Raw genomic sequence first — 7,688 nt, 5'->3', positions numbered from 1 at the left:
CCCTGATCTCGCAATTGCAAGATCAGGCTTCGCAAATTGCGAAAGTTCTCAGACTTGGTAATTGCGACCCAGGCTTCACAAATGCGAACCAAGCCTGGGCAAGCCTTTTTCGCAAATGCGAAACATTGGTGGGAATTGCGAAGCCCCCTCTTTCGCAAATGTGATAGGTCCCTCGCAAATGCGAAGGTGACCAGATTGCTTCATGGTCGCAAATGCGATATATTCTTCGCATTTGCAAAGATAGCAGGCCATTGTGAACCCCTGGTCGCAATTGCGACATCTGCAACCTGGAAAATCATAACTTAGGCGAAAATTTCTCATTTTTCAAACCCTGTCAAACCTAAAACACCTTTGGGCGATTTTTCAAAGACAAATACTCTTCCAAATCGATTGTAATTCATTTCTAACTCGTTTTCTTTAATTTTTAGCATCTTTTCACATGATTCCAACTCAATATCAATGGTTTTCATGGGGGAAATTGGGTGTTTTGGGTAGAACTTATGTTTTTTCAAATTTTTGGGGATTTAGACCTCGATTTGAGGTCCGATTTCAAAATATATTATATATTTGGGTTCGTGGATGAATGGGTAATCGGGTTTTGGTTCGAACCTCGTGTTTTGACCATGTGGGCCCGGGGTCGACTTTTGACTTTTTGGAGAAATCATTGAAACTTATTTTCACGCATTAGAATTGGTTCATTTAGCATTTATTGATATAGTTAAGTAACTTGTGGCTAGATACAAGCAAATTGGTGGTGGAAACAAGAGGTAAAGCGGTAGTTGAGGCTTGAATTGTGTTCGTGGCATCGAGGTAAGTGTTTGGCCTAACCTTAGTTTGAGGGATTAAGTGTTGTGTCTTATTTTCTATGTGTTAATTGTGCAGTACGACGTATAGTCATGGTGATGAGTATCTATATGTCGGTGTCAAGAATGCCCGTGAGTTTCATATTGTAATTGTTGTGACTTCGTTGTGATTTGTTCATGTTTAATATGTTGATTATCATTGTTAGTTCCCTTTACGGGATGCTATTGTTTGTGATATTGTCTCCCTTGTCGAGATGTTATTGTTATAACATTGTCTCCCTTGACGGGATGATATCGTTTGTGATATTGTCTCCCTTGTCGGGATGTTGTTGTTATACTCTTGTTTCATTGCTAGAATTCTTTTATGATTGATGTTGATTTGTAAATGGGAGCGGGTGGCACGCCGCCACGGTGATATTTGAAATGGGATTGGGTTGCATGCCTCCAACAAGATATATGAAATCGGAGCGGGTGGCACGCCGCCATGGTGATATTTGAAACGGGATCGGGTTGCACGCCTGCGACAAGATATATGAAATGGGAGTGGGTGACACGCCGCCACGGTAATATTTGAAATGGGATCGGGTTGCACACCTGCAACAAGATATATAAAATGGAATTGGGTAGCACGCCTCCACAGTAGTATATGAAATGGGATCGGGTTGCATGCCTGCAACAAGAAAGAAATGAAAGTGAATACTGTATTTGTTTCTCTTATTCTTGTTGGCAATTGAATTTTGGATTATTTACATTACTCTTTTGGTATTCTGTTGTTATCTGATACTCCCCGCAACATGCTTTCTCCCTCCCATTTTTAACTATAAATATCTGGTTTTATTTTTCCGCTGTATATGATTTAACTACACAGGTTTATTTGGTAATCTAGTCCTAGCTTCGTCACTACTTCGCCGAGGTTAGGTTAGACACTTACCAACACATGGGGTCGGTTGTGCTGATACTACACTCTGCACTGTGTGCAGATCCCGGAGTTGCAGCTTTTGGACCTCAGTGAGGGTGTTGTCTTCAATCCATTTAGGCGACCCGAGGTAGTCCTGCAGGCGTCCGCATGCCTTGACGTCTCCTTCTATCTTTCTATATTGTTTCTTCTACGTATTTCTGAAACAACTTGTATTTATCTTTCAGACCTCTGTGTGTAGTATTCGTAGATAGTCCGTGACTTTGTGACACCAAATTCTGGGTAGTGTTGTATTTCAGATTCATGTAGTAATGTTTGGTTAAACTATTAAGTTTTCGTCTTCCGCATTTCTGGTTATTTAATTTGTTCCGTTGTTTGATCACATATTATATTGAATTGTTGAAAAGACTTAATAAAAAGGGTAATGAATTTATGACACTAGGCTTGCCTAGCTTTCACGAGTAGGCGCCATCACGACTCTTGAGGGTGGAAAATTAGGGTCGTGACAAACATAAATGGACTATCTATGCCATCTGTTAAAAGGTCGCCCTATTCATGCCACTAACGTTATATTTTTGGCCTATTTATGCTATTGTCGACTAACCGTTTTATTTTCTTATTTTTAAATAATAAGAATTAATTTTTCGACCCCACCTTTGCCACGTGTCTTTATATTACTGGTTCTTTTTTTCTTGACCCTACATTTCTTTTAATCCTGATTATGTATAATTAACCACGCCCAACCCGATAAAATCCAACCATCTTTTAACCCAACCCTTAATTCCTTATCACGACCTAAAATCCAATTAGTCATGATGGCACCTAACCCAACCTGCTAGGTAAGCCAATTAACAACTATCCAATTTAATGAGATTTTTTTAGACATATAAATGATAAAATAACTGAACCTTAATACTTTTTCCAAGGACTCTTAGTACAAATCATGAGCAACTAAGATTTAGATTTTTACAAACTGAATTGAAATAAACACAACATTGGTTTCAAATAAATATGAATCACTGAACACTGATCTTATGGGGTCGTGACAAGGAATTAAGGGTTGGGTTAAAAGATGGTTGGATTTTATCGGGTTGGACAGGTTAATTATACATAATCAAGGTTAAAAGAAATGTAGGGTCAAGTAAAGAAGAATCAGTAATATAAAGACACGTGGCAAATGTGGGGTTGAAAAAATAATTCTTATTATTTAAAAATTAAAAAATGAAACTGTTAATCGACAATGACATAAATAGGCCAAAAGTATAACGTTAGTGACATAAATATGCCAAAAGTATAACGTTAGTGGCATGAATAGAGCGATAACAGATGGCATAGATAGGCCATTTATGTTAGTTGAGTGACATTTTTAGGCCTTTTCCGTTTATTTTTTGATCTTACTAATTTATTACTACTTCCTGCTTTCATATATTAATAGTCTCTCGTTTTAATTAGAATTTTTTTTATTATTCTCTCTCGTTCTTATAAAACCTCAAGTACTCTAAAAAAACTAATCTCAAAGCGTGACAAGTAAAATAAATTGGAAGGGCTATTAAATTTCTTTCAAATATGGTGCGCGAAATTTTTAAAAACAAATACTAGTATAGACTAAAATACTAATTAAACTTTGAAGAATTGCATGCCGACGTAATAAATGGTTCTAATCTACCAGCAAATACGAGGAATTGAGCTAGATCCAAAAGTCAAGCAATAAATTGGAACTTACCTTACATAAAACACATTCGCCACACGGTATCCTCTCGTTGGAGCATGTCATTAGCTTGAAACCACGTTTCCACAATTATTTGTTGTGATATGATATTTCCCCTGCCATCGATTAAGTAACAAGAGACCATTTAACAAACTTAATTAAGCGGTTGATAATAACTTCTACATTGTCTTTACTTAATCATAGTACCAATCAAATCAAATGTCGTAACTTTGAGATTTAGGAGGAAAATAGTGTTTCTTTATCTTATTTTACATGTCATTTTTTATTTAAGTATACGCCAATATTCTTAATTTGGTCTTTAGCATTTAATATCTTCATAATTTTTTGTCATTTTAGCAAGTTTACTTTAGGTTAACTGTTTGGTCTTTAAGTTTTGGTATGAGCCGAAAATCTTTCGGAAACCGTTTGTTTACTTTCACAAGGTAGAGATAATGTCTGCATACACAAAATCCTCTTCAGACCCTACTTGTGAGATTATACTTAGATTGTTATTGTTGTCGCAGAAACTATAAATAAATTTTAGACTAGAAAAACTTTCTTGCCTTTTGTCAAATTATATATACGAGGCCAAAGTGGAATGACATACATATTGCTAGTGATTGGGACATAATAATGGCAGTTGTTTGTTGAAATTAATAAGATATCCTGAGAAATATGGAATCATTAGATATTGAGAGAGATGGTCAATTGCGTTAATTTGGACAATGTATGGCCCCATCGAACAAGCATCACCGAAACGCGCATTGACAAATGTAATAGCAAGCACAGGAGCTGGTGGCATGTATTGAAGCAAATCCAAATATTATTATTTTACGCCCTAAAAACAAATTAAGGTTGGTAGATGAATTATATGTGCCGATATATAACAAAGTAGAGAAAGCAAGACAGACGTCCCATGCATGTACTTAATGGAAGGCCACAAATTAAGAAGCTGTCTTTGATTATGAAAAAGTAGAGACCACCCACCATATACTTCTGCACTCTATTTGCAGTGACAAACAGAGAAGGAAAAAAGACAGCATTCTCACTTTTATATATATATATATATATATATATATATATATATTTCTGGTATTCGGATTATTCGTCATTCAACTTATTTTTGTCCCATGTTAAATATGAACAGATCAAATAATAATCCATTTTTTGCTTATTCCGTTTTAATCGGTTCATATTCGATCCGACCCATCCATTGGCGAGCACTAATATTGTAATATTTACCACAGTTAAACTTTATGTGGAACATTGAAGCATGAACATATGAAGTTTTTCAAAAGAATTAGGGACTAGTAATACTATGTTAGCGCATTACTTAGTAGTGGGTGTGACAGGGGGTTTGAAGAGGACCAATGGGTTTGATTGACGGTGGAGATTGTCCTTTTGATTGACTCAGCAATTTTATGCTGCCCACGTATTTCGCTTTAGGAGGTCTTTAAGCTTAGACCATCCATTTCAATAGCAGTGCTTAATTAACTGTAAAATACAATAAGCTTCTTAATTCAATTGCTTCTCTTCTAAGCCATTAATTTTGATATATGTCGATGAATTAGGATCTTGCGCTCCAACCTATCTCCTATTTATGATAAGTCAAGAACAGATGGCATCGTATTTAGAACAATAATAACTTATCCCCAAGGATATTAGAAGAATAATACCACTTCTATAATCATTTAACAAACATGGGGTTGGTCTATTGAATCCCAGTTTGTTGGGAAAAAAATCTGTCCCCACCCCCACCCCCCACCAAATTTTTTTTGTGTTTTTGTTACATTCTTATATTGTTTTGTATGATTCATTGTCTCCGGTGCATATGGCTAATATATTATAGTTATTCTCTTCTTGTTTTGTTTTCCACAATTATTCACTTCTTGTTACAAACTTATAATCATGTGTCGTGTGCTGAGGGAGAAATTCAAAAATAGCCAGATTTATAAGTGGTCATTCAAAAATAGTCACAATTTCAAAAGTAATCGAAATTTAGCCATTTTCATGTAAAGATAAATCTGAGCGAAAAAACTGTTCAAAATTTGAAAAAATACTCCAGTATAATATACCGGTCCAGCATAGTATACTGAAACTTTCCGCGTGTTGGAACTCTAGCATAATATGCCGGAAGTTCATACACAGGTGCACTGATCTCTAGTATATTATGCTGGAACTTTCCGTATTGCAGTAAAATAATCCCTATTTTTTAATAACTTTGCAAACACTGGCTATTTTTAAATGACCAGTCAGAAAACTGGCTAGCTCGTGCTATTTTTAGGTGTGTTGTGCATAGGAATGCAAACTAGAAACCAAGACTTTAGAGACAGCCCAGAACTCTCAAGTCCAACTATAGAACTCGTTTCTGCTCCAACTGAATATGGGCTGGGCCTAATCTCCAGATGCTATATAACATGTGGCCCAAACTAGCATGTTATTATTTGGGATTTATTTTTTTGAATAGTATTTGGGAAATGGAATCTTTGGGAAAAGGAAAAAGTGGTTTGCCTTTGGGAACTCGCAATCATGAAGCAGCCAATATTGGGATGTTTGAAACAAACTTTGCGGCTCTGTTTTACGCTTTTGACACTTTTTACAGTTTTCATAGCCTTAATTCTTTGCCATGCTAGCTGATGAAATCGCTTAAACCCATACGCTTCAATTTACTTCTCACGATTAACTAAGAGAACCCACCCATCATTTCATCTTAGACCTTGGACTTTGCTTTTTCAACTTCATAATACTCATCATGCTTAATATTTTACTTAAACGTTATGTATCATTTTTACTTTCTTTTAATAAAATTATAGGTTTTTATATAAATTTATAATCGTACTGATAATTAGGATATATTTTTTATTTTATGAAAATAAACTGAAAAAATATCGAACCGTACCGAATAAATTTACGTATAAAAAATATATTTATATATTGATTTAAAAATAATAAAGTATTAGATTTTTTCTTGGGCCTTAGAATTATGAAAACGATTACAAGTTAACAAGTAATTAAATTCAAAAGAGATTTTTTCCTAACTATACCATATATGAAACCTTATTACCCTAATTGTGCATAGTTTGTTAATTACCCGCCCAGTCCACACTTTAACTACAACTTATATACCATTCGACTATTAGGCATTAAAATGGCAGAATATTTCCTAAAAACGCGCTAAAATTAAGGAGAGAATCTTGGTGTTAATTGATTCTACATTAAATTCAATTTTTAAAAAGGAAAAGGAGATTTCTCATCTGCGTATTTTTCTCCAGAACTACAATTCAAATTCTCGAAAAAAAAAACGAACAATTCAAATTTTCGAGTTTCAACAACTCAAAGTTGAAAAAATCTGTTCTTCCATATATTTTTCACTATTGATAGCCATTAAAAAGCTTGAAAGCTTTGAATTCAAATTTGGGTTTTCAAAAATCATTATTTGTTTGGATTAGGTGTTGTTGTAAATAATTCGGAATATGTTTAGGAGTTTATATCTCAATTTTGAGGGGTTTTGGTGAAGATTAGACTTGGTTTTGACTGAATTTCAGATTGAAACTCGAAGAAGAAGAAGAAGAAGACATATTTCCAAAAATTGTAGATAAATTGTAGAATTGTAGATCAATTGTAGATAAATTGTAGATTGGGAAGACTAAAACTTCTACAAATCTTCTACAATTATGTCGAAAATGCCAATTATGCTATAATTGAAATGGGAATTGGGATATTAAAATTCAATGTATTTTTCTACAAAAAATCTACAAAGAAACTACAAATCAGTTTACGTATGTATAAAGCAGTATTATTTTGAAGGGTATCTACAAAATTACTACATTTATAGTACAATTACAATACAATCTATGTTGAAAAAAATATGTTGACTACAAAATTTTCTCTTTATCTACAAAATTTCTACAAATAAACTACAAATCAATTTTTCCAGGATTGATGAAGAACAAAACAACAAAAGATGCAGAAGATGGGCCACCGGAGTTGCTCTTTATTCATGGTGGTCATACAAGTAAAATTTCTAACTACTCATGGAACCCATGTGAAGATTGGATCGTCGCTAGTGTTGCTGAAGACAATATACTACAAATCTGGCAGATGGCGGAAAACATCTACCACGATGAAGATGATATACTCAATGGGTCTCATCTCTGTATTTTTATGCTGCTGTAGAATAGTTGATGGATTTATACTCTGGCCATCTTTTATGTTTTCTTAATTTATCACCGTTTAAACAGTGAAAATGTTTAGAGAGTTT

This window comes from Nicotiana sylvestris, chromosome 3, assembly GCF_000393655.2.
Source record: "Nicotiana sylvestris chromosome 3, ASM39365v2, whole genome shotgun sequence".
NCBI classification, from domain to species: Eukaryota; Viridiplantae; Streptophyta; class Magnoliopsida; order Solanales; family Solanaceae; genus Nicotiana; species Nicotiana sylvestris.
The sequence above is the reverse complement of the archived record's forward strand: the minus strand, read 5'-3'. Positions refer to the sequence as shown.